Raw genomic sequence first — 27,603 nt, 5'->3', positions numbered from 1 at the left:
TCATCATTGGCTACAGGAATAGTGCCAGAGGACTGGAGGATAGCAAATGTGGTCCCTTTGTTCAAGAAGGGGAGTAGAGATAACCCCGGTAACTATAGGCCGGTGAGCCTAACGTCTGTGGTGGGTAAAGTCTTGGAGAGGATTATAAAAGATACGATTTATAATCATCTAGATAGGAATAATATGATTAGGGATAGCCAGCATGGTTTTGTGAAGGGTAGGTCATGCCTCACAAACCTTATCGAGTTCTTTGAGAAGGTGACTGAACAGGTGGACGAGGGTAAAGCAGTTGATGTGGTGTATATGGATTTCAGTAAAGCGTTTGATAAGGTTCCCCACGGTCGGCTATTGCAGAAAATACGGAGGCTGGGGATTGAGGGTGATTTAGAGATGTGGATCAGAAATTGGCTAGTTGAAAGAAGACAGAGTGTGGTGGTTGATGGGAAATGTTCAGAATGGAGTTCAGTTACGAGTGGCGTACCACAAGGATCTGTTCTGGGGCCGTTGCTGTTTGTCATTTTTATAAATGACCTAGAGGAGGGTGCAGAAGGATGGGTAAGTAAATTTGCAGACGACACTAAAGTCGGTGGAGTTGTAGACAGTGCGGAAGGATGTTGCAGGTTACAGAGGGACATAGATAAGCTGCAAAGCTGGGCTGAGAGGTGGCAAATGGAGTTTAATGTGGAGAAGTGTGAGGTGATTCACTTTGGAAAGAATAACAGGAATGCGGAATATTTGGCTAATGGTAAAATTCTTGGTAGTGTGGATGAGCAGAGGGATCTCGGTGTCCATGTACATAGATCCCTGAAAGTTGCCACCCAGGTTGATAGGGTTGTAAAGAAGGCCTATGGTGTGATGGCCTTTATTGGTAGAGGGATTGAGTTCCGGAGCCATGAGGTCATGTTGCAGTTGTACAAAACTCTAGTACGGCCGCATTTGGAGTATTGCGTACAGTTCTGGTCGCCTCATTATAGGAAGGACATGGATGCTTTGGAACGGGTACAGAGGAGATTTACCAGGATGTTGCCTGGTATGGAGGGAAAATCTTATGAGGAAAGGCTGATGGACTTGAGGTTGTTTTCGTTAGAGAGAAGAAGGTTAAGAGGTGACCTAATAGAGGCATACAAAATGATCAGAGGGTTAGATAGGGTGGACAGCGAGAGCCTTCTCCCGCGGATGGAGGTGGCTATCACGAGGGGACATAGCCTTAAACTGAGGGGTAATAGATATAGGACAGAGGTCAGAGGTGGGTTTTTTACGCAAAGAGTGGTGAGGCCGTGGAATGCCCTACCTGCAACAGTAGTGAATTCGCCAACATTGAGGGCATTTAAAAGTTTATTGGATAAGCATATGGATGATAAGGGCATAGTGTAGGTGAGATGGCCTTTAGTTTTTTTCCATGTCGGTGCAACATTGAGGGCCGAAGGGCCTGTACTGCGCTGTATCGTTCTATGTTCTATGTTCTATGTCAGGCATTAAGGTGTCACCAATAGTGAATTGTGCACTTACTCCATTTTTGGCTGTCAGCTTTCTTCTCTGTATCCTGCCACTAGGTTTCTGAATACAGAAGCAGGGATGTTATGCTGGAACTGTATAAAACACCGGTTAAACCACAGCTCGAATTTTGGGCACAGTTCTATCCATCAAATTACAGGAAAGGAAAAATTGCTCTGGAGAGAGTGCAGAGGATTTTTACAAGAATATTGCCAGGGCTTGGATTGTTTCCCTTAGAACAGAGGAGGCTGACGGGTGCCCTAATTAAGGTGTACAAAATTATGAGGGGCCTAGATAGAGCCGACAGAAAAGACCTGTTTCCCCGAGCTGAGGGGCCGATTACCAGGGGCATAGATTTCAGGGGATTGGGAGAAGGATTAGAGGGGACATGAGGAAAAGCATTTTCACCCAGAAGGTGGTGGTCATCTGGAATTCACTGCCTGAATTGGTGGCTGAAGTTGAAGTGCTCATCTCAATTAAATGCTCTACTGGATCTGCCGTAACCGGAAATGCCGTAACCTGCAAGGCTATGGACCAGGGGCTGGACTATGGACCAGCTATGGGACCAGCCTCCCCGAACAGGTGCCGGAATGTGGCGACTAGGGGCTTTTCGCAGTAACTTCATTTGAAGCCTACTCGTGACAATAAGCAATTTTCATTTCATTTCAAAGCAGGATTAAAATCAATGGCTAGTTTATTTATTTTCTCTTTTTTTCATCTGGCACAGGCAGGATGAGCTGAATGGCCTCTTTCTGTGCCATTTCTTTCATATCGTTCCAAAGGATTCTCCAGACGGAATTTTTACTGACCTGACCCGCAGGGAGTTGAAGGAAACCCACCTTTCCTGGTTAAAACACCTGATTGACAACGGGGGCAAGGAGGACTAAAAGTGTTTTCTCCAGGCCCAGGGACCTACTCAGTAAATATCACCCACTCCTGCAACTTGTTTGCTCTTCCCCCTCCCCATTTCACCCACCACCGCATCCTCCTAATCAGCATCTGGATGCTTTTTATTAGTTTTAAAGGAGTGTCGTAAAGGAGAGGTTTAGGGAAATAATTCAAGGGCTTGGGGGCATGACAACTGAAGGCACAGCCCCCACTAGCGGAGTGATTAAAGTTGGAAATGCTGAAGGGATTAGAGGAACACAAGTATCACAGAGAGTTGTAGGGTTGGAGACTACAGAGAAAGGAAAGGGAACGGCCAAGGAGCAATTTTAAACAAGGATGGGGATTTTAAAATTGGGGCAATGATTAATGGGAAGTAATGTGGTCAACAAGTAAAAGACTGACGGATGAACAGGACTGGGTCAGAGTAAGAATATGGGGAGCTGTGTTTTGAGTGAGATCAGACGTGCGGATGATAGAAACCGGGAGGCGGGCCAGGAGTGGGTTAGAATTGTTGAGGCTAGCGGTATGTAACAAAGACATGGATGAGAGTTTCAGCAGCAGATGAACAGGGTTGGTATATGATCATTCAATGCTACAGAGTTGGAAATAATGATCTTAGTGATGGTGAAAATATGTGGGCAGAAGCTCATCCTATATTTCCAGTATTTTCTGTCCAGCAATCTCTCCACTTAAACATATTGGATTTGATTTGCCATTCTGGAGACTCACTGCTGGTCCCCACTGGTGCTAGGAAATGTGACCAGGTGCAATTCCGTCTCCTTTTCCTTCCTAATTTCTGCATGTTTTTTAAAATTAATTTTCTGAGATGTGGGCATCGCTGGCTAGGCCAGCATTTGTTGCCCATCCACAATTGCCTTGAAAAGGTGGTGGTGCGCTGCCCTCTTCAACCGCTGCAGACCATGTGGTGCAGGTACACCCAGGGTGTCAGGGTGGTACGTGTCTCAGAGAGGAACCTCCAGATGGTAGTGTTCCCATGTATCAGCTGCCCTTGTACTTCTAAATGGTAGTGGCGAATGTGAGAGCTCACCAATTCCGTCAGATTCCAGGTATTGAGCCGCCATTTTGTGTGGGCAGCCCGAAACCAAGATCCGGCGGCGGACCTTCTCCCACCCCACAATGCAAACCTGTCCGCCCCCCCCCCCCCCCCCCCCCCCGGTGCTGAAATGTAGATTTCACCCCCCCCCACAATACGGGAATAACATGTCACCCATCCCACAATACGTATGAATGAGGGCAATCCGACCTCCCCTACCGACACCCCCTCAACCCTCTCATCATCCACCTTCCATCAGACCACCCTATCAGAGACCCCATCAGAGACTCCCATCAGAGGCCCAATCAAGGATTGTTGATCTATCATTTCGTTCATGCTTGAATGCATCTCATGTACCCCTCAATCTTTATAAACACTCTTGCTATGATTGACAGCTCCTCACCACATCAAAAGCAGCTAAGTGCTTCCTGCTGTGAAAAATAGGATGTCAAAGCAGGGATTTTCCCTGCAGCGATTGGTACAGAATGGGCGGGCACGTGGGAGGGGGTGGTGGTGATTTAGGCTTCCAGCCCATTAATCAGATGAAAATAGGTGCTAATCACCGATTTGCATCCTCCCACCGACGTGGAACGTGCATCTCACTATCGCTGCCATCAGGGGATCGGAGCACTCAAACAGGATTGGTGCCTGGCACCGATCCCGTTTATCGGCCGATGCTCCATTCTCCCCCGGATTGGGAAACCCACTATCGGCGGCGGGCAATGGAGAATCCATTGTTTCGATTCTTAATAAATTGGTTTTCCATCATCGGAAGAGATTATTGTGACCATTTTTATACCCATCAATATCTTATCAAGGCTAAAAGATGGCAGATTACAATGATAATTTGACAAACTCATACTCCTCAATGCATAGGGTCCCTCCCAGCAGGAATGCATGCCTGGAATCCAGACACCTCCTCAACTTTCCAAACATTCAAGCAATGGGAGAAAATCAAGGGACATGTAAACCCACATACTTAAGTGCACTCCAATTGGATTAGGCCCATACTAGGCTCCAATTTTGGTTAATATCCTGGAATATATTCTTTGATATATTACAGGACTTATTTCCAACGGTAAGTTGATCCACCCTGTTCTGTCGATTACAACATTTTGAAATATTCTAGAGGAAGATTTATCTCGAGGCTCCAAGCTTTCACCATTTAATTTGAGCACTCAATTCAGCTGCAGTTTCAAATTGAGGTCTGGGTAGAATTAAAACTTTGGGTTAACACTGGCTGACTGACTCCTTGAGTTCCACATTACACCATATACATTGATTTTAACTTTATTTTTGTTTAGTTTCAGGCTGTTTCACTTTACAGTTTCAATATAACTTTGATCCCCATCCTCTGAAGTTCAGTTCTTGATCCCTGCACTTATTTTTCATCTTAAGACGTGGAGGCTCAATGTGCTCTCTGTAGTACATTTTTCTGAGTCACAGGAGGAAAGCTCTGCCACCTGCCCCTTATTTTTGATTTATTTTTTAAATTGGATTTTCCTCCTTTCAACAGAGCTAAATATTTCTCCCAACTAGTCTCCTGTGATAAAAGTACAAATGAAAACACAACTTTACAAACTGAACTTCCGTCTTTGTCACCCCCCCCCCCCCCCCCCTCCATAAACTCAGCTATTCCTCTGCTACAAACCATAAAACTCCCAAATGTAGTTCTGTTTGAACATATCTAGAAAGATCCCTTTGAAGGTTCAGAGGCTCTAATTTTCAAAGAGAAAATAACGATGAACCATTAAATAGCACAACATGCCAATGTGAGAGGTAATAACATAAATAACTGTGCATCTTGCAAATGTTTCTGTGTTTGGTCATTTGTTTTCATTGAATTTACAGTGCAGAAGGAGGCCATTCAGCCCATCAAGTCTGCACCAGCTCTTGGAAAGAGTGCACTACCCAAGGTCAACACCTCCACCCTATCCCCATAACCCAGTAACCCCACCCAAGGGCAATTTTGGACACTAAGGGCAATTTATCATGGCCAATCCACCTAACCTGCACACCTTTGGACTGCGGGAGGAAACCGGAGCACCCGGAGGAAACCCACGCACACACGGGGAGGATGTGCAGACTCCGCACAGACAGTGACCCAAGCCGGAATTGAACCTGGGACCCTGGAGCTGTGAAGCGATTGTGCTATCCACAATGCTACCATGCTGTGTACTCATCATTCAGAATATCGATAATGCAGCATAAGAAAATTGTTACAAGTGCAAGGTTTTCACAAGACAGCTATGTTTTAAACTGTCTCTTTTAATTCAAGGTAGAATGGAGTAAGGGAGAGGGGATGTGATTTCCTAATAGTTCTGCCTGACAATATGTCTCTGCCAAAAGAGTCCATAGGGACTAGGTGCCCAGGTCAAGTTCTATCGAAAGCCAAGTGTTTTCACAATTGGACACAAAGTAAAGAACAGCTGGGCCTGTTATGGACAGATGTACCAACAGTCAGATTCAGAGATCTGGACAGAGCGAAAGAGGCGGACACGGTAAAAAATGAAAAGCATGGAAAAAAGGCTGTTCTTTGTTAGCTACCAGACAGAATTTGGGTGGGAACTCATATTCTGATCCAAGAGACAGGCCCTATGAAGATTGAAGGACACTGAAAGATTTACACTGCCTTGGCTGGGAGAAGGAGCTTTCAGGTTGAGACTTGCTGCTGGAAAGTCAGTACGTGGATTCTCAGAAAACGAAAGGAAATTACCTTCAATGGACACTGGACATCACTACTCAGAATAACAGGGAGAAATAAGCCTATTGAAAGCTTGGAGTAACTTTGGGCTGGTGCCTCTAAACACTGCATTCTCCAAATTGTGTACTGTAAGCATAAAAGCAGTGTGGGGATTTTAGTCGTGTTAGGAAATTAAGTGAGGGACATCTTTTATGTGCATGTGTGTCTTACTTGCCTACTTGCCTAAGGGTTAGTTGATGTTGCTTTTGGTGCGTTTGTGACAGTAAAAGTCTGAAAACCAGGGGCGGGGTTTCTCCACCCAGCGACTCCGAAATTGTGAGAGGCGATTGGGCAGAGAATCGCACAAGAGGCGAAAATCATGGGCGGCGCTGGGCGGCCGACAGAATGCCATGCTCCGGTGCCTCGACAGCAGCGCCAATGCATTCTAGTCCACACATACAGTAAATGGCATCGGGATATCATTAGCGGGCCTGACCCAGTATTCCCCTGGGCCTGCACGATGCTCCGCCCCACTACCCCTGCACCCTATCCTTCATCCTGCACCACACCACCCCTCACTCCACCCCCTCTTCTTCCCACCAACCTCCCTCCCCAACCACCGCTGCCCGCCGGTGGGGCAGCAAGCGGCCCACCCAATGGCAACACCCACAGTAGCCCTTATAGGAGGGCACCAGGTGGGAACTATATATTGTACTGCTGGCATGGATAGCGCCAGCCATCAGTCTGCCAGCAGGGATGGGTGCTGGGGCTAGAGGCCCCCATGGTGCCCGGCATCGATGGGCCATGGGTGCCATGCAGAGTGGCGGAAGATCGTCCACTGGTGGGTGTGGAGATGGGGGAGGATGGCGGGGGTGTCATGTGGGGGCAGGGGCTGCAGTGCAGGCTGGGGCCACCATGTAGCCCATTGGACATGGTCACAAGTTCTCACCAAACACTTGGGGTGGAGGAGGTGGGAGTCTGTGGTGGAGAGGGATGGTGGTAGGGTGGGTTATTGGGGCGGTGAGCAGTGGCTACACTGGGGTCCCTGGCCTGAGCCCACCCCCCAAGTCCACCCACCTTCCCCCCTGCCCCCAGCACCTTCTTCGCAGGCAGGGTAGACCCAGCCCATCCCTCAAACCCCTTTGACTGAGCACTGAGGCTGGTTGCAACATTGTGAACAAGTGTTTATTGTGAAAGAGTGAACATTTATGTGCAGGTTTGTGCCCTAGCTTATAATGCTATACTGTGTGCAGCACCCATGCCAATGTAACTGGTGTCTAACGTTCTGGCCATACGGGCGCTAACGCTACGTCCAGCTGGATCTCCAGGCGGTACGTCAGGCGTGGATGTGGCCTGCTATGTTTTCCCGCCTTGTGACAGTACTCCTCTTTGATGGCCGTCCTCTGGTGCGACTGGGCCTGAGTGGGCCCATCAGTCACTCAGGTATCCCAGGGGACGTGGTGCCTCCCTGTTCTGCCCGCTGCCCATCAGATATGCCAGACACAGGAGGGGGCGCATCCAAGGCACTGTGGTGTTCCAACACCACTCCTGCAGCAGTCACCGACACGGGCCCCATCATGTCCTCCTCCCTCGGGCTACTCCTTGGGATGGGGGGGGGATAACCCCTGAGACTCCCCTGCCACCTGGCACTGCCAGTTCTGGAGGCCTTCTCCCGTCTTGACAGAGGTCTGCATACTCACGGCTATGGAGCACAAGGAGTAGGCCACCTCTTTCTGGGACAGTACATTATCACCCAGAGACTGTGCCACGTCCCTCTGGGACAGGGCCACCTCCATCTGGGACTGTGGCACATCACCCAAAGACTGTGCCACCTCCCTCTGTGACTGGCTTTGGTAGTTCTTCACCTGGGCAATGCCGCCGACGCTCTCAACCATGACCCGCAATGACTGGGCCAAGATCTGGTATGTGTCTGCAATCTCCAGGTGGCTCTAGTACATGGCTGCCTGTGACAGGGCCACAATCCGCATAGAATGCCTCATGCCTTGGTCATCCCGGCTCATGACCGATATCTTCGCCCCAAGACCTCCACCGTGGATGCCACCTGTGCAGTGTTGGCCTGGGTGGCACGCATGATCAGCATCGCCTCCTGTCCCTGCAGGCAGTGGATAGTTTCTGAAAACCCTTCATGTAGACCCTGGCTCTGTGAATGCCCCTCCACTATCGATCAGACCGCCCTTCCCCGACGCCCAAAACCCGTCTGGACGGCAGCTAGTTGGTGGGGTTGGGCCAGTGTCCGACTGTCTGCCCATCAGGTTTAAAGAGGTAAATGAAAAACACCTTTCTGATTGATAGAGGAGAAATCAGGGCTGCTAAATTAATCCCTCTCCTGTCCATAACATTAGCCACACAGTCAGACTTATCACCTTACTACAGGCAACGTTTTAATAAAGAAGGAACTGAAATCTACATGTCACTTCCAAGACCACAAGTGCTCCATATCTCCTTGAAACACAGCAATAAGTAAATATGGCAGCAAAATATCATACCTCAAGGTCTCACAACCAACAATGAGAGAGATGACCAGGTCATATGCTTTAGTGATGTGCAAGTGAATAGTGTCAGGCTCCCATTATGTCAACCTGACATTGGTTCCCTGTATAAACCCTCACCCAAAAGACCACTCCTCCAGCTTTGCAGCACTTCCTTCTGCAGTGCTGTATCGAATGGTGACCCTGGAGTATGTGCTCAAACTCCTGGAATGGGAATTGAACCCATGATCTGATTCAGAGATGAGAGGTCCACCACTGAGCCACCTGCTACTAAAATTGACAATTAGCAAACTCTTTGTTCCCTTTGGCAAAAATCACACAAGTAAGCGGTCCTCCAGCAAATAAGACATTTAATCAATTGACAATTATTGAATATTACGATTGTTGCAAAAAGAATCTTGTCTAAAATGAGATGAACTGTTGGCAGAGCTAGCACAAAGCCACAGATCAAAGTTTGCTCTAAGTAACCTTTATAGTAAATTTACCTTTATAGTAAGTGGCGTCAGGGGACCAATTAGTAGTCTTCTTTTTCTTAAAGGACACGTCATTGCTGCTCATGGACATAAACCTGAGTTTTTTCCCTCCTTATCAATAGTTTGCCGAGAGCAGAGATAACAAAGGAACGTTTTATGTTGGGGAAGGCAAATATTTCCAGCCCAATCAAGGAATGGTGTTTTATTTGTTCACTGGGAATCACTGTAATGAACAGGCTCTGAAATGATTCTGATTATAGTGATGAGAAATACAAATGGAGTTGAGATCTAACGCTGCACCACATAAGCACTTAACGTTTTAAAATTGTTTACCATGCACCAGTCTGTGTTCAGCACCTATTATAAGACTATCAGTCTTCTCGTGGTTTCTCATCCACGAAACAATTTTTCTCGTTATCTGATGCACTATAATCCAATGATGTATTATTGTGCACTATCTACCCAGTATTGGAAAATAATTTTCAGTGATTTGAACTCTCAAGTAGATCAAAGTACAATATTTGCCGAGTCTTGCATTCTGATCACAAACTCAGTTCATGTATTGAATCAGTGACATATTCGTCAATTAATCCTAATATTTTCCCTGACACAAAATTGTGGGTCATTGTTGAAATGACGGTTCTCCAGATTTTAATGGAGTGACTTATTTGCTTCATGGGATGTCTTTGTCTGTTCGACATGAAGAACTGAGATTGAAAAATAAGTGCATTCTCGTTAATAATCCGCGAAGATTCCAGGAATAGTAATAACAGACCTCTTTGTCAGTGAAAATGTCAATTTGAAAATGGATGGCAGTTGCACAACAGCAGCAATTGTCATCAACCTTCACAGGGGACACAGAGTTTTGAAATGAAAATTATGAAATTACTTTAGCTCAGCTTCGAAACATCCACCTTACACTTAGTAAGAGCAATGGTGATTTTAAGTATGAGTAAAGTGCCTCATTATGGATTGATGGATTCAAAGTGGATCCAACTGGATTAGAATGTTGGGTCGTGGAAGTTGAATAGAGATTAGGAATATGTATTAAATGGCAAAGCAAATAAGGTATGTGCAAACTGGAATTGAATGCAGAGCAGTCAATGTTCATGGAGGGAATGACCGGGGTGAACATTTCCAGCCTCTACCATTAATTTTCCATTTCTCATTGCAGTATTTTGAATGAAATTACTGTTTTTGAGAAACTGGTTTAGATTCCCCTTTCTGAATGCGCTCCTGTCCGACTGGAATCAACGGATGCAGCTGACCGTTTTTTTTTTGCTTTTTCTTTTGTCCCTTTGAAATTATCTTTCTTCTTAGAAAGTCAATTACATCATGGCTGATGTGCTACCTAACCCCAGGAACCTGCTTTTGCATCACACCTTTTGCTTGACAAAAATCCATCGATCCGAGATTTAAAATCTACAATTGATCAATTTCAGTTTGTGGAAGAGAGTTCCAAGTCTTTGCCGCCCTTTATGTGCAGAAAAGTTTCCGATCTCACGCCTGGAAGGCATGTCTTTAATTCTTAGACAATGACTGCTAGCCCCGAATTCCCCAGCCAGGGCAAATCACTTTTCTCCGTACACTATCTATTGCTCTTAATAGCTTGAAAACAGCAATCAAATTACCATTGAACTTTGCAAACTCTAGCAGATGCAATGCTAGTTTATGAATCTCTGCTTCAACCCTTGGAGTCCCATTATCATTCTGGAAAGCCTATTCTCTACTCTCTCCAATACCTTGATTCCTGATTATTACCACACCATGCACAAACACTTAAGAAGAGGATTGACATAATTACCTTAATAATAATAGCTTATTGTCACAAGCAGGCTTCAATGAAGTTACTGTGAAAAGCCCCTCATCGCCACATTCCGGTGTCTGTTCGGGAGACCAGTACGGGAATTGAACCCGCGCTGCTACCTTGCTCTGCATTACAAGCCAGCTATTTAGCCCACTGTGCTAAACCAGCACCTTGTAGTGGCGACTGGAAAAAACATTTTTAAAATTATTTTTATTGAAAAATTTTGAATTTACACAACATCAAACCATACTAAAATACCAACGATAACAGTAATAACAACAATCATAAACCTTCGCCCCTCCTCAATGAACAACCCAACACATTAACAACTTAAGTTAACCCAGTGTTAAGTTACATAACCGTAGCGAAAAAAAACATAGAAACCATAATTAGGAACACCCCCCCCCTCCCCCCCCCCCCCCCCCCCCCCCCCGGGTTGCTGCTGCTATTGACCAAGATACCCATCTTTGAGCCAGGAAGTCCAGAAAAGGCTGCCATCGTTTATAGAACCCTTGTACTGATCCTCTCAGGGCAAATTTAACCCTTTCCAACTTTATAAATCCCGCCATGTTATTGACCCAGGTCTTCACACTTGGGGGCCTCACATCCTTCCACTGCAGCAAGATCCTCCGCCGGGCTACTAGGGACGCAAAGGCCAGAACACCGGCCTCTTTCGCCTCCTGCACTCCCGGCTCCACAGCAACTCCAAAAATCGCGAGTCCCCACCCTGGTTTGACCCTGGATCCAACCACCCTCGACACCGTCCCCGCCACCCCCTTCCAGAATTCTTCCAGTGCCGGGAATGCCCAGAACATATGGGCATGATTCGCCGGACTCCCCGAACACCTGGTGCACCTGTCCTCACCCCCAAAGAACCTACTCATCCTAGTCCCGGACATGTGGGCCCGGTGTAGCACCTTAAATTGGATGAGGCTAAGCCTCTCACATGAAGAGGAGGAGTTGACTCTCTCCAAGGCATCCGCCCAAGTCCCGTCCTCTATCTGCTCCCCATGTTCCCCCTCCCATTTAGCCTTCAGCTCCTCCACTGACGACTCCTCCACCTCCTGCATTACCTTATAGATGTCAGACACCTTCCCCTCTCCGACGCACACCCCCAAAGCACTCTGTCCATCGTCCCCCGCGAGGGCAGCAAAGGGAATCCCTCTACCTGTCGCCTAGCAAATGCCTTTACCTGCAAGTATCTGAACATGTTCCCTTGGGGAAGCCCAAATTTATCTTCCAGTTCCCCCAGGCTCGCAAACCTCCCGCCAATAAACAGGTCCCTCAATTTACTGATGTCCACCCTTTGCCACCCCCTGAATCCCCCATCCTTGTTCCCCGGGATGAACCGATGATTGCCACCCAGTGGAGCCTCCATCGAGCCCCCTATGCCGTCTCCACTGTCCCCAGATTCTTAGGGTCGCCGCCACCACCAGGCTCGTGGTAAACCTCTTAGGGGAAAGCGGCAACAGCGCCGTTACCATGGCGCCCAGGCTCGTACCACTACATGACACCATCTCCATTCTTTTCCACGCCGCCCCTCCCCCCTCCATCACCCATTTACGCACCATTGACACATTGGCCGCCCAATAGTACCCCAAAAGGTTGGGCAGCGCCAGTCCGCCTCTATCCCTCCCTCGCTCCAGGAAAACCCTCTTCACTCTCGGAGTCCCATGTGCCCACACAAAGCTCAAGATACTGCTAGTCACTCTCCTAAAGAAGGCCCTGGGGATAAAGATGGGCAGGCACTGAAACAGGAACAAGAACCTCGGAAGCACCGTCATTTTGACGGACTGCACCCTCCCCGCCAACGACAATGGCAGCATGTCCCACCTCTTGAACTCCTCCTCCAATAGATCTACGAGTCTGGTGAAAATATGTTTGTGAAGAGTCCCCCAGTCCCTGGCCACCTGCACCCCCAGGTACCTAAATCTCTCCCCTGCCTGCCTAAGCAGGAGCCTACTAATTCCTTCCTCCTGGTCTCCAGGGTCCACCACAAACACCTCACTCTTGCCTAAATTTAGTTTATAACCTGAAAAGGTCCCAAACTCAGCTAGCAGCTCCATCACCCCCGGCATCCCTCCCACCGGGTCCGCCACATACAGTAACAGGTCATCGGCATACAACGACACCCTATGTTCCTCCCCACCTCGCACCAAGCCTCTCCACCTCTCTGAATCCCTCAACGCCATCGCCAGCGGCTCGATTGCCAATGCAAACAACAAGGGGGACAGGGGGCAACCCTGCCTGGTCCCTCGGTAAAGCCGGAAGTACTCCGACCTCCTCCCATTTGTGGCCACGCACGCCATCGGGGCCTCATATAGCAGCCTCACCCATCTAATAAACCCTTCACCAAATCCAAACCTCCCCAACACCTCCCATAAGTACCCCACCTCCACTCTATCGAAGGTCTTCTCCGCATCCAGCGCCACCACTATCTCTGCCTCCCCCTCAATCGCCGGCATCATGATGGCATTCAACAATCTCCGCACATTCGTGTTCAGATGCCTTCTCTTCACAAAACCTGTCTGGTCCTTGTGTACAACCCCTGGCACACAGTCCTCTATCCTGGTGGCCAGGATTTTTGCCAACACCTTGGCATCTACGTTGAGGAGAGATATGGGCCTGTATGAACCACACTGCTGGGGGTCCTTGTCCCTCTTTAAGATTAACGAGATCAGCGCCCGCGACATCGTCGGGGGCAAAGTCCCCCCTTCCCAAGCTTCATTAAGTGTCCGCACCAGCAAGGGGCCCACTAGGTCCACTAACTTTTTATAAAATTCCACCGGGAACCCATCCGGCCCCGGCGCCTTCCCTGAATGCATCTGCCCGATCCCCTTGACCAGCTCCTCCAGCTCAATCGGTGCACCCAACCCCTCCACCTGCTCCTCCTGCACCTTCGGGAAAGAAAGCCCGTCGAGGAACCTCTCCATTCCCCTCCTCTCCCCCGTTGGCTCCGACCGGTACAGTTCCCCGTAAAAGTCGTTGAAGACCTCATTCACCTCTACCCCCTTCCGCACCACATTTCCACTCTTGTCTCTCACTCCAGCAATTTCCTTTGCCGCATCCCGCTTGCGGAGCTGATGAGCCAGCATCCTACTCGCCTTTTCACCATGTTCGTACACTGCCCCTTGTGCCTTCCTCCACTGTGCCTCCGCCTTTCTAGTGGTCAGCAAATCAAATTTAGCCTGCAGGCTGCGCCTCTCCCCCAACAGTCCCTCCTCTGGTGCCTCTGCGTACATCCTGTCTACCTCCAGCATCCTTCCCATCAGTCTATCCCTCTCACTCCTCTCGCTCCTCTCCCTGTGTGCTCGGATGGATATCAGCTCCCCACGAATCACTGCTTTCAGGGCTTCCCAGACCACCCCCACCTGAACCTCCCCCGTATCATTCACCTCGAGGTACCCCTCAATACTTGCCCGGACCCTCCTACACACCTCCTCCTCCGCCAACAACCCAACATCCAACCACCACAACGGACACTGGTCCCACACCTCCCCCATCTCCAACTCCATCCAATGCAGAGCGTGGCCGGAGATTGCAATGGCCGAATACTCGGCCTCCTCCACTCTCGGAATCAGTCCCCCTACTCTACTATCCGAGAGTAGACCCTATGTACGTGGGAGAAGAAAGAGTACTCCCGTGCCCTCGGCCTCACAAACCTCCATGGATCCACCCCACCCATCTGGTCCATAAACCCTCTCAGTACCTTGGCCACCGCCGGCCTCCTACCCGTCCTAGAGCTGGACCGATCCAGTGAAGGATCCAACACCGTATTAGAACAGTACAGCACAGAACAGGCCCTTCGGCCCTCAATGTTGTGCCGAGCCATGATCACCCTACTCAAACCCACGTATCCACCCTATACCCGTAAACCAACAACCCCCCCTTAACCTTACTTTTTCTAGGACACTACGGGCAATTTAGCATGGCCAATCCACCTAACCCGCACATCTTTGGACTGTGGGAGGAAACCGGAGCACCCGGAGGAAACCCACGCACACAGGGGGAGGACGTGAAGAACTCCACACAGACAGTGACCCAGCCGGGAATCGAACCTGGGACCCTGGAGCTGTGAAGCATTTATGCTAACCACCATGCTACCCTGCTGCCCCTAAATTGAAGTATTGAAGTCCCCCCCCCCCCCCCCCCCCCACATGATCAGACCTCCCGCCTCTAGATCCGGGACCCATCCCAACATACGCCTCATAAAGCCCGCGTCGTCCCAATTTGGGGCATACACACTAGCAAGTGCCACCTTCTCTCCTTGTAACCTGCCCCTAACCATAACATACCTACCCCCCTTATCCGCCACCACCTCCTATGCCTCAAACAACACAATTTTCCCCACCAGAATCGCCACTCCCCGGTTCTTCACATCCAACCCAGAGTGGAAAACCTGCCCCACCCATCCCTTCCTCAGACGGACCTGGTCCGCCACCTTCAGGTGGGTCTCCTGAAGCATTGTCACATCTGCCTTTAGCCCCCTCAGATGAGCAAGTACCCTCGACCGCTTCACCGGCCCATTCAATCCTCTCACATACCAGGTGACCAACCGGATCAGAGGGCGTCCCGCCCCCCTCCCCCGTCGACTAGCCATAGCCCGTCGACTGCCCGCCCCGGCCAGCACCCCCTGCCCGACCCAGTCCTCACAGCGACAACACCTCACCTTTGTCCCCCCTGGCCCCCACCAGCTCCTTCCTGACCCTGCCAGCAGCAACCTGGTATTCCCCCCCCCCCCCCCCCCCCCCCCCCAACCAGGCTAGGAAACCTCCTAGCTGCAAACCGTCCTCCATTGTACTTCCGTGGGTCAGCTAACTTCTGCTGACCCTGGAGACTCCCGCCAATAACCCGACCCCTCCCAAAGTGGGATCATCTCCCATCCTATCCCTCCTCCAGGCACCGCTCCAGCGCGGGGAAGAACCAGTTAAGGCCCCGCCTCCCCCCGTCATCGTCTCCACCCCCCAGCCCCGCAGCGCGGGAAACCAGAGGAAAGCCCGCGCTTTCACACTGCCCCACCACACCCTTCTGACGCAGTCCCCAATACCAGCCCCACTCCATACCCCCAACCCGACATAGAATACAATAAACCCTCCCAATCCTCCCCGCAAGATACAAACCTCAAACAATGCCCCACAGCAAAAAACATAACAGAACAACACCCCCATAAATAACCATATCAAAATTGTAAAAGTACAGAAAAAGAGGACACAGCAACAGCAGAATCCAGCAATAAAGTATCATAACCTACCCCGCAACCCCCAACCCCTAGTTCAAGTCCAGTTTCTCCGTCCGCACGAAGGCCCACGCCTCCTCCGAGGAATCGAAATAATAATGCCGGTCCGAGTAAGTTACCCACAGGCATGCAGGCTGCAACATTCCGAACTTAATCTTCTTCTTGTAAAGCACCTCTTTCGTCCGATTAAACCCAGACCGCCGCTTAGCCACCTCCGTGCTCCAATCCTGGTAGATCCGTACTACCCCATTCTCCCAGTTGCTGCTCTTCACCTTCTTGGCCCAGCGCAACACACACTCCCGATCACTGAACCGGTGGAACCTCACGAGCACCGCACGCGGGGGTTCATTCTCCTTAGGCCTCCTGGCCAGTACTCTGTGTGCTCCCTCCAGCTCCAAGGGAAGATGGAAAGACCCAGCCCCCACTAGCGAGTTCAGCATCGCAGCCACGTAGGTTGTCAGGTCCGACCCCTCCAGCCCCTCCGCAAGGCCCAAGATCCGCAGATTTTTCCGCCTCATGCGGTGATCAAGCTCCTCGAAGCGGTCCTGCCACTTCTTGTGGAGCACCTCGTGTCCCTGCACCTTACTCACGAGGATCCCGGCCTCTTCCTCTCGTTCAGTGGCCTGCGTCTGCAACTCCTTGATGGCAGCACCCTGGGTGGACTGAATCTCTGACAGCCTTCTGTTCGTTTCCTGCAGAGAGCTCAGTACCTCAGCCTTGAAATCTGCAAAACAGCGCAGGAGAGCAGCTTGCTGCTCCTGGGCCCACTGCTTCCACTCCTCTGGAACTCCGCCGGCCGCCATCTTGGATTCCTTCCCCCGTTTTTTCTGGGGAGCTGCTGCCGTTTTTTCCCCCTTTACACTCCGAGTTCGAGTCATGAACTGCGGGGAAAGTCGATCAGCACACCTTCTCCCACCGGGAGACGTCGAACAATTTCCGTTTTGGGCTCTAAAAAGAGCCGAAAAGTCAGTTTGAAACGGGAGCTCCCAAATGTTCGGCTTCCTACGTCATCGCCGCCACCGGAAGTCCGCAACTGGAAATTTTAAGTCAGTTCCTAGGAGATTGGTAGAAACAGACAGATGGGTTGTCCCATTGTCACGACATTGACACTAGTGCACGGTCAATTCCACCTCCACTTGACCGGGAGTCACAACATAGGTGAAATTAGATGTTACTTTAAAATACTTGAGGACCTTGGCCCAATAAACTGCAGTCACCAGGTTTATAACTTTCACACAAATAACATTTTATTATGTACAATATGATAATTAAACTGACTATAATTAACCTAATGCCCTTTCCCAACACTGCTCCCCCCCCACCCCCAGACTTTCTAACTGCACCCATTGTCTATACACACCCAGACAAACAATACAGAGGGAAAGGGTGGTCAAAAGTTAAGTACATTATTAATAAAATTAAAGGATAAAGAATCATTGATGCACTGGGATGACTTCTGGTTAGTCTCCTTCTGAGGTTCAGCTTTTCAGTACTTCTTCCTTCGAGACTTGAGATGGTTTTCTCAGGCAAGGTTGTCTACTTTCTCTGTAGATTCAAGACCACTTCAAGTTTACAGTAAAGATGCGCCAGGCACTCACTGGTTTAAGAACAATAAAGCAGTTCTTTACTTCAGGAGAGCAGGAGATAGACAAAGAGACAGAGACAGATTGTCCCTTTCACTTCCAAGGTCTAAACGCTTCAGCCGAATTCTCTCAAAAAGCATCTTACAGGGAACCAATTATGGCCTGTGGTGAGGTAGAACACTGTCCCTGGCCAATTCACTGGTTACCAGCCAACCAATCGAATTGACTGCCTCCAAATCTAGATCCGAAGATTTCCTCAGCACTGACTTCTCCTTTCCAAAACAAGACCTGGGTATACAATGTCCTGACAAGCAGGTTGCTTCAGCTTGGGTCCTCTGCTTAAAGGCACATTCAATTATGGGTTCCTGGACCAAAAAATAATGAAAGAAAAAAAGTGGGAAAAAAGAAAATGAACACACCTTCCCACCCCAGAAGGATGAAACGTCATTGCAAGGGCATTTCATCCCAAGGTATGAAACACAAAACACACATCCTTCCTTTCCCACTGCCTAAGTTCCCCCAATCTTTACCTCCACCATTTAGAACATAGAACAAAGAAAAATACAGCACAGAACAGGCTCTTGCGCCCACGATGTTGTGCCGAACTTTTGTCCTAGATTAAGAACAAATTGATCTACAGCCCATCATCCTACCGTAATCCATGTTCCTATCCAATAGCTGCTTGAAGGTCCCTAATGTTTCCGACTCAACTACTTCCACAGGCAGTGCATTCCATGGTCCCACTACTCTCCGGGTAAAGAACCTACCTCTGACATTCCCCCTATATCTTCCACCATTCACCTTAAACGTATGTCCTCTTGTTTATCAACACTTATTTCCATGACAATGCATCCACAATAATATTATTCCTTCCGGGAGTATGTACATTGAAAGGTTGCACCAATAAAATCCAACGGAACAATCCTGCGTTTCAAGTTTAACATTTTTCCACAAAGGAAAGCAAATTATGGTCAGTATAGACCTTTGCTTATTATCATGCCGGACATAAACTTCAAAATGCTGAAGGGCTGGTAGCAACGCTAAGGCTTTCTTCTCAATGGTGGAATATCTTCTTTGGCACAGACTTTGTATTTTGTAAAAGTATTCCATCTCTATTCCTGACTCGTCATCCTGTAGTAACACTGATCCTACCCCCAGGTCACTGCCATTTGTGGCCATTTTAAAGGGTTTGGGAAAATCAGGGACATCCAACATTGGATCGCTTCCCAATATGGCCCTCAACCTCTCAAACTCTGTTTGGCATTCCATGGATCATACCATTTTTTGCTTCTTTCCGCAATACATTAGTCAAAGGTACCTCTAGGTACTGAAGTTAGGGACACATTTTCTGCAGCTTTGATTCATTCTTGTCACATGTATTAGCATATAGTGAAAAATATTGTTTCTTGCGTGCTGTACAGGCAATGCATACCGTACGTAGGGAAGGAAGGAGAGACTGCAGAATATAATGTGACAGTCATCACTAGGGTGTAGAGAAAAGATCAACTTAATATGAGGTAGGTCCATTCAAACGTCTGATAGCAGCAGGGAAGAAGGTGTTCTTGAGTGGGAACCTCATAATCTCCCGTTTCATTGGAACAATGGAAGCCCCATTACCTTGGCTGTTCTGGGGACCACTTTTGCATTGGGAAACGCGCTTTTGGCCAAATAGATGACTAAGTTGGCCAACTGCAATTATTTAAATAACTCCTACAATTGTTCTCCTTCCAAGTGTCAATGTATACAACCACATCATCAAAGTAGACCCCATAGTTAGGCAGCCTAGCCACTACTTGGTACATGAGTCACAGAAATGTAGCTGGTGCATTTTAAAATCCAAATGGCATCACTTTACATTGATACAATCCCTTTCGAGTCACAAGGGTGGATATCTCTTTTGCCCTGTCATTAAAGGAACATTTTATAGGTTGATTTTCAAAAGGAATGAGGCATTACCTATCCTATAGATAGGTAACGCCTCATTCTCCAACTTTGGAATTGGATTTGAATCCATTTTGATGATGGCATTGACATTCTGTTGACCTTCACAGAACTGGGCTCAGGTTAGGCACTAACATGACCGGTGAACTCCAGCTACTCTTACATGGCTCAGTTAAGGGATTCTCCAACACTTTCAAGCAGTTATTCGATAGGCACATGGAGCACACCAGAATGACATGGAGTGGGATAGCTTTATCTTGGTTTCGGACAATGCCCGGCACAACATCGAGGGCCGAAGGGGCTGTTCTGTGCTGTACTGTTCTATGTTCTAAGTATTGGATTTCTGCTTTTATCTGAGCCTAGTTTCTGTGGGTTCAATTGATACCGATGCTGTTTTATTGGCTTGTATTCACCAACGTCCACATCATGTTCAGTCAAGGTAGTGCATTCCAGTGCATTCCCCACAAATATTCTCATGCTTTTGCAATAGCCTCATGAGGTCTTTTTGTTGCTCTTTTTCTAAGTATGCAAACTCAGTATCTAGCTGTTCTAATATGACCGTATTTGCTAGTTGTACCACAGGAGGGCTGCTTTGTGAACTGCCGACTTCTTCCTCGAACTCGCTCTTACTATCTCTGTCCTCTTCCACTAATTCTACCAACTGACACACTGATACCTTCCTATTTTCTTCCCTGCAATTATATTTTTTCAACACATTTATGGGGCATAATCAGTCCTTCTTCCTTTGGACTGGAGTATCCATCAGGTAAGTCACCTTACTCACCCTCCAAACTACCTAATAGGGTGAATTGGACATTCTGAATTCTCCCTCCATGTACCCGAACAGGCACCAGAATGTGGCGACTTGGGACTTTTCACGGTAGCTTCATTGCAGTGTTAATGGAAGCCTACTTGTGACAAGAAAGATTATTATTAGGGGCCGCTAAATTTCCCTTTCAAAGGTCCACCCTGCAAATGCAACAATACCACTACCACATCTCCAGCTTGGAATGTTCTGAACGTGGCATGTTTGTCTGCCCACATTTTCATTCGTTCTTCCGAAACATTTAAATGCTCTTGGACTACCTGACAATATCCTGAGTCTTTCCAGAAACATGGACACATAATCCAACATTGAGGATTCCTCCTTTTGTTTTAGAAACTTCTCTTTCATCAACTTTAATGGGGCAGGTACTTCATGGCCATAGACCAATTCAAATGGGCTAAGCCCAGTAGATTCTTTCGGAGAATCCCTGGTGGCAAATTGTAAAAAATCCAATCCCTTGTCCTACTCTCTTGGACATTCATGGCAATAGGAATGCCCTAATCATGGGTTTGAGACTCTGATGATTTCTCTCCAAAGCTCCCTGAGTTTGTGGGTGATAGGCGGTTGACTTTAATTGCTTGATACCTAGGGCGCGATTTAACACGCAATAAACAGAGTTCGTTTTGGGTGAGTGCAGTGGGGACCTGCCATGCTGCAATGACCCTGCTATCAAATGGGACTTTTTTGTTCTTGGCCAGGAACATCTCACTGAGGCCGCACTTACCTCATTTCCTGCACTGACAAGTTTAGCGCGTTGGTGCAGGAAGATATCGGGGCGCCATTTTTAAATGTTGCCTCGATCTCGCAACCCCCCTCGGACACCACACCATAGCCTCTGGACCCCCCCCAATGCCCCATCTATCTCTTCGGCGTCCTCGAGCCCACCCTCACCCCATCTCATAAAGGCAGAGCAACCCCGGGTCCAATCCCTGGCACAAGCAACCTGGCACCTGGGCATCAGAGGCACTGCCAAGACACCTGGGTGGCAGCGGGAATGGCAGGGTAACACTCTGCCCAGAGCCCAACCATGCATCAGCTTCCGATGGCCTGGAACCCGCCCCCCCCCCACCCCCCCACCCGGTGCCATTGCACTTGGGCTACGTTTGTGTATACCAGTGCTAAATGGCGCCATGTGAGGTCTCCCAGACACAGGCGAAGGTAAAGGAGAACGAATGAAAATGTGGGCAGACAAACATGCCACGTTCAGAACATTCCAAGCTGGAGATGTGGTAGTGGTATTGTTGCATTTGCAGGGTGGACCTTTGAAAGGTAAATTCAGCGGCCCCTAATAATAATCTTTATTGTCATAAGTAGGCTTACATTAACACTGCAATCAAGCTACCATGAAAAGCCCCAAGTCGCCACATTCCGGTGCCTGTTCAGGTACATGAAGGGAAATGGGAGATTTGTGCGGCGCCATATTTAAATAAGCCTAATGGCTCACTTTATTATGTCAATCTGGATCTCGCCCAGTGAGCGTAAGATCCAGATTGTGACATCTCAGGTGATCTTGCGAGATTTAATAGCCTCTCCCATTACCAAGTTGGGCTAAACGAGGGCATTCAGTCGCACCCCTAAACTATGAAGTACGTCTTTCAAAATTTTAGACATAAAGTTGAAACCCTTGTCAGATTGTACTTCCAAGGGTAGGCCATTAGGGTAGGCATGTGAAGAACTGAGTCAACTTTTCCACTGCTCCCTTAACTGTAATTGTTCTTGAATGTATAGCTTCCGGAAATCAGGTGGGCATATCCAAGATTGTAAGAATGTACTAACACCGTGCCTTTATTTTAGGTAATTGTCCTACGCAATCTACCAATACTTGACTAAATGGTTCTTCAAACACTGGTATGGGTTTAATGGCATGTCTTTAATCTCATGTGCAGTTTATCTATTACCTGACAGGTGTGACTGGTTGTACACAATTGCATTGCATCCTTATGCAGTCCTGGCCATGAAAAATGCCTGCTGACTGATGCCTGAGTTGTGTAAATTCCCACATGCCCTGCCATAGGTATCGCATGTGCTACCCGCAGTATTTCCCTACGATATTTGGGCAGTGTCACTGTCTGATGAACACCCTTTTTCGCAGGTCTATGAGGATGTCTCTACTTCCTCATCAGAACTCCGTTCTTCACGTAATAACACCTTCGCACCCCGTCAGCCTCAACCCCAGTAAGAACTGACTGTGTTAATCTATGTAACTTTAGTTCTGCCTCCTGGACCTCAATTAATGAAGTCCTACCAAACAGTTCCTCGGAATTACCCTCATCCGTAAGTATAATTTTGAGTATTCTACCATCTGATGGTGGTGTGACTTCAATCACTGGGGGCTGACTTTATTTAGCCATTTCCCTGGTCACCACACATGATGGAACATTATCTGGAAACTGTCCTTGTAACCGCTCTATCTCCTTATCTTCCCTCAGACTCTCAGTAATCATGGGTGAAGCTCCAACCTTCACTCATTTTTTTTAAATTTGAAGTGCCCAATTCTTTTTTTTCCAATTCAGTGGCAATTTAGCGTGGCCAATCCACCTATCCTGCACATCTTTGGGTTGTGGGGGTGAGACCTACACAGGCCTGGGGAGAATGTTCAAACTCCACAGAGACTGTGACTCGAGGCCGGGTTCGAACCCAAGTCCTCGGCGGCGTGAGGCAGCAGTGCTAACCACTGCGCCACCGTGCCGCCTTCCAACCTTCACTCCCGACAATCTTCCTCCAAAGCTGGTTCCTAAGCTTCACTTGGCTCCTAAGATTCTGACTTCTCCTTTCCAAAACAAGACTTTGGAAAACAATGGCTGGAATTCTCTAGCTGTTCGCTGGCAGTGTTATTCTCTGGTGCTGCCGACAGCGCATCCCCGCCCATGGGTTTCCCGGCATCGTTGGGTGGTTTCAATGGGAATTCCCTTGGACTGCACCGGAAATAGAGAAACCCACCATCAGCGAACAACATGCCGCCTCCCACTGCCGAGAAGCACACGACTGGTCGGCTGGATAATCCCACTCAATGCCTGACAAGCAGGCTGATTCAGTTCGAATCCTCTGTTTAAAGGCATATTCTGATTATGGATCCACAGACCAAAAATAATAAAATAAAATAAAAGTAAGTGGGAACAAAGAAAATAAAGTGGAAGGACCCCTACGCCATTTCCTGTGTAAATTTGACTGCCTTTCCTAATGCTGCAGGTTACATAAGAATTTATTGTCTGAAGAATACAATATCATGTCACTTCAACACACATTAGTTTTACAATTTAGCATCCAGACTCAACTGAATTGCAAATTCATGTCTTATCTCTGAATGCAGTTGTCACAGGAAAGCATGTGGTTATCAAGCCAGCTTTTGGATATTTGTTTGCCTAGTGTAAATGGGAAATGCATGGAGCCAAACCTTGCGGGGTTTGGTGAGTGAAGGGGAGTTGACAGAAAGACGAGCTCTGCTGCATTCATAATGTCCATATATATAAGGGAAAAAGACAATGTTCTCTATTTAATGCAATCCATTGTGGCAGAAACCATAGCGGTAACATGAAACTTAATCATGGAAGAGGCTGTATGTCATTCCCTGAGCGCAAAGAAAAAGTCTTGCAATAAGGTTGGAAGCCGGAAGGGGCCCATGGGGGAAATGCCCCCATTTGTGGCGGGCTGTCAGTTAGGTTCACTATTGAGCCAATTATCGTTCAATGCACCAGAATTTATTGGTGACTCAAGGGTGACTTGAGAATGACCTGGCTTTCCTGTGTCTCCCGAAGGCTGCCAGGAAAATCCTGTTGATACTTAATTCTCAATCGAGGAACCCGGTGTGGGAAAGTAGGGGGACCACCGTCCGCTCCTTGTCTTCGACCGTCCTCCCTCCCTTGAAACTCCCTCCTGCCTTCCCCTGAGACTCCTCTCCTGCCTTCATTCACCTGAATCCAGAGATCACATGATGGACGCCTTAGAGTACTAACGGCAGCAGCTACTGCTTCTGGTGGTGCTGCCAACACTGGAGGGCTGCTAGCAGCTGATTGGTCAGCAGCTTGTGGTAGGCGGGATCTTTTACCCCTGGCTCTTGAATCTCAAGGAAGGCCCGAGGGTTCATGTTGTTATACTGAACTTCCATGACCTCACAGAAGACCTTCCAGGTTTCTTTGGGGTAGTTGGAGATTGTAATCCTTCTACACGGGGTGGCATTGTCAGGACATCTTGTGACCCCAAGAGGCACTTAATTTGGTTGGGCTCCCACTCCAAATCAACGCGGGTTTCCCATCAGTTCTAAAACCAGTGGGTTAGACCCATGCCAGTCACACTAAATTCCACCTAATATGTGAAAACATTGTGACTATTTCATATCTGTGTTTGTGCACTTTTGGTCTGTGGTCTGTACTCTTACAGCAGAATTATTGCTCTGGTAGGTACCTCTGTGTGAACAATTCCATTTAAACCGTGACTCAAGCGTGAGGGCAGCACGGTAGCATGGTGGTTAGCATAAATGCCTCACAGCTCCAGGGTCCCAGGTTCGATTCCCGGCTGGGTCACTGTCTGTGCGGAGTCTGCACGTCCTCCCAGTGTGTGCGTGGGTTTCCTCCGGGTGCTCCGGTTTCCTCCCACAGTCCAAAGATGTGCGGGTTAGGTGGATTGGCCATGCTAAATTGCCCGTAGTGTCCTAAAAAAGTAAGGTTAAGGGGGAGCGTTGTTGGGTTACGGGTATAGGGTGGATACGTGGGTTTGAGTAGGGTGATCATGGCTCGGCACAACATCGAGGGCCGAAGGGCCTGTTCTGTGCTGTACTGTTCTATGTTCTATGTAAACCCCTTCCGATGCCAAAATCGGGGCAGACGGCGGTTTGATGCCAAATCACGATGTTCCGTCACCTCAAATACGACATCAATGTGACGCATGCCGCACATACTTTGATCATCGTTTGCACATCACTAGTGGGCCCGCCCGGAATTCTCCATCTCCGATGGGCCAAGTTCCCAAAGGCAAGGTCCATGTGTGATCTCAAACCTTATGAACCTAGCGTGGTGGCTGCTGAGAGAGAGAGCTGGCATACGGAAAGTGTACAGCACCACCATACTTGGCCGTCAGTCCTGCGGCTGGCCAGGGGGTTTCTGCCATGGCTGGAGGGAGTAGTGGGGGGTGGCCAGGAGGTGGGCTGTGGGGTCAGAGGGGACAAGTACGCAACACCATTACTGCAGTCGGCAAGACAGCTATGCATCTGCACATGCCGCTGACAGCCCGTATTAAACCTGGTGCCCTGGGACATATAGGTGAACCCCCCCCCAGGGCACCCCCTGGGTTCCCTCTGGCCCCAGCTTACCCATCGGCTGTATGGGCGCTCCAGCACAACTAGTGCCATCTTTTCGGCCTCGATGAGTGTGTGCGTGGGGAGTGCATTGTTTATGCACGGGTGCAGCTTGTCAGCCCTACGAGTGTCCAACATAGACCCTGCAAATCTGAGCCCGTTTTTCATGGGATTCTAAGGTGCTCCATGCGGTGCAATGGTTCTATGGTGCTATGATTCTATGGTGCTAGTCACTCACCGATAGCAGAATCAGAGCAGGTGCGCTGCCAATTTTGTTGTCATAGAAGTCCATGGGATTCTTCATTGGCATCAACACTTAGACACAGAAACGGAGAATCCCGCCCTCAGCTTCTGGAATTTAGTGGCATTTTTACATATAAATTAATGATGCTCGGTAATTCTATTTTATTCTGTACTTCCAAAAACTTTCCTCTCTGCAATTGGTGGCCAAAGATTGCTTCTGTTCTTAAGGCATTATTACAAAGCCAATAGTCTTTTTGAAAATGAGTTTGAATATACACTGTAGATTTTCTCAGAAGCATGTCATGTTTTTTTTTTCCCTTATGAGAAAATGAATTGATGAACCCTTTGGTTTAATCACTTCACCCATCATATGTGTCATGATTTGCTCAATAAGTATGATTAACCAGTCTCCAGCAATGATTGGTGCAATGAAATGTTGTAAGATAATTAAAGATAAGTAAAGCCATTTAACTTATCTTTGCAAATCCATCCAGTGAGATCGTAATGCGCTGTCATTCTAACATTTGGTTCTTTCATAAATTATTCCAATTCCTTCACAACACAATCCGGATGTATATTGCACATGTTGGTTATTTCCTGTGTGAATTATCTCCTAATAATAGCCCTATTACATGTTCCTGGCTTGAGCCTTTACTCCCGACAATTGAAGCGATCTGTCTTATTAACTGGTAAATTAAAATGTAAATTCTTCCTGAAGGAAGATGTGCCAGCAATTGAAATCATTTTGGCAGAATCAATATTTTTGAGGTTAGCATTTGGCAACTTTGAGAAATAGTTCAGTTTGACTTACAGCATCCACTTCAACCATTCCTCTAACTACATTTGCTGAGCTCAGTGTAGTTTCATCAGCAATTAAGGAGTAGATTTTACAAATTAGTGTTCCTTGTTCAGAGCTTCAGAGGTCGGTGCATACAGCATAATCTTCCATCCGTGTTACCCTCTATGCTTGAATTTCCAAAGCACTCTACTATCGCACATAACTCTGTGCCAGAAGCAGTAACTTGTATAAATTACTGCTAAATGCCTTGGGTTGGAAGTCATCCTTCCTTTAGCTTGTAGTAATTACATTTTATTGAGGTGTCATTACCTTTTACCCGGCCCCAATTTCTTTCCCTGACTCAGTAAAGATAACTTCTTAAGAGCTAACTGACGAATTCCCTTCGTTTAGGTGTACAGGAATCGTTGGTAATTCAATGTGCTGATGGACACCAAGTTCTGCAGAAGACTGCATCTCAAGAGAGAGACAGAATTTTATTTTCAGCGTTTCCTGTCCAGCGGTTGGCCAGCTTTTGAGAAGGAGGAGCTGCAGTGGAAAGCCTCCTGAGACTAGAAAGGAATGAGAGATCAGGAGTAGGGTCATGAGAGGAGTGGAGGAGTCTCACATCAGCATCAGATCACAAGGGATGGGAGGGACATCAATTGTGAGTGTACGGTAGGTTAGCCATGGGGAGGTCCTCCTGGCCCAGATGCTTTGGCTGAAAAACATTTTCTTTGATGCTTTTCATGGGACGTACCATCACTGGCAAAGCCAGTACTTGTTGCACACCTCTAATT

General features: G+C 48.1%; 1 protein-coding gene across 40 annotated transcripts in view; it reads left to right on the top strand.

Annotated features, from left to right (window-relative positions):
- Positions 1-27,603, top strand: part of LOC119970160 (receptor-type tyrosine-protein phosphatase delta) — a 2,903,826-nt gene that overhangs the window by 700,658 nt on the left and 2,175,565 nt on the right. The window lies entirely within an intron of this gene.

This window comes from Scyliorhinus canicula, chromosome 8, assembly GCF_902713615.1.
Source record: "Scyliorhinus canicula chromosome 8, sScyCan1.1, whole genome shotgun sequence".
Lineage (NCBI taxonomy): Eukaryota > Metazoa > Chordata > Chondrichthyes > Carcharhiniformes > Scyliorhinidae > Scyliorhinus > Scyliorhinus canicula.
The sequence above is the reverse complement of the archived record's forward strand: the minus strand, read 5'-3'. Positions and strand labels throughout refer to the sequence as shown.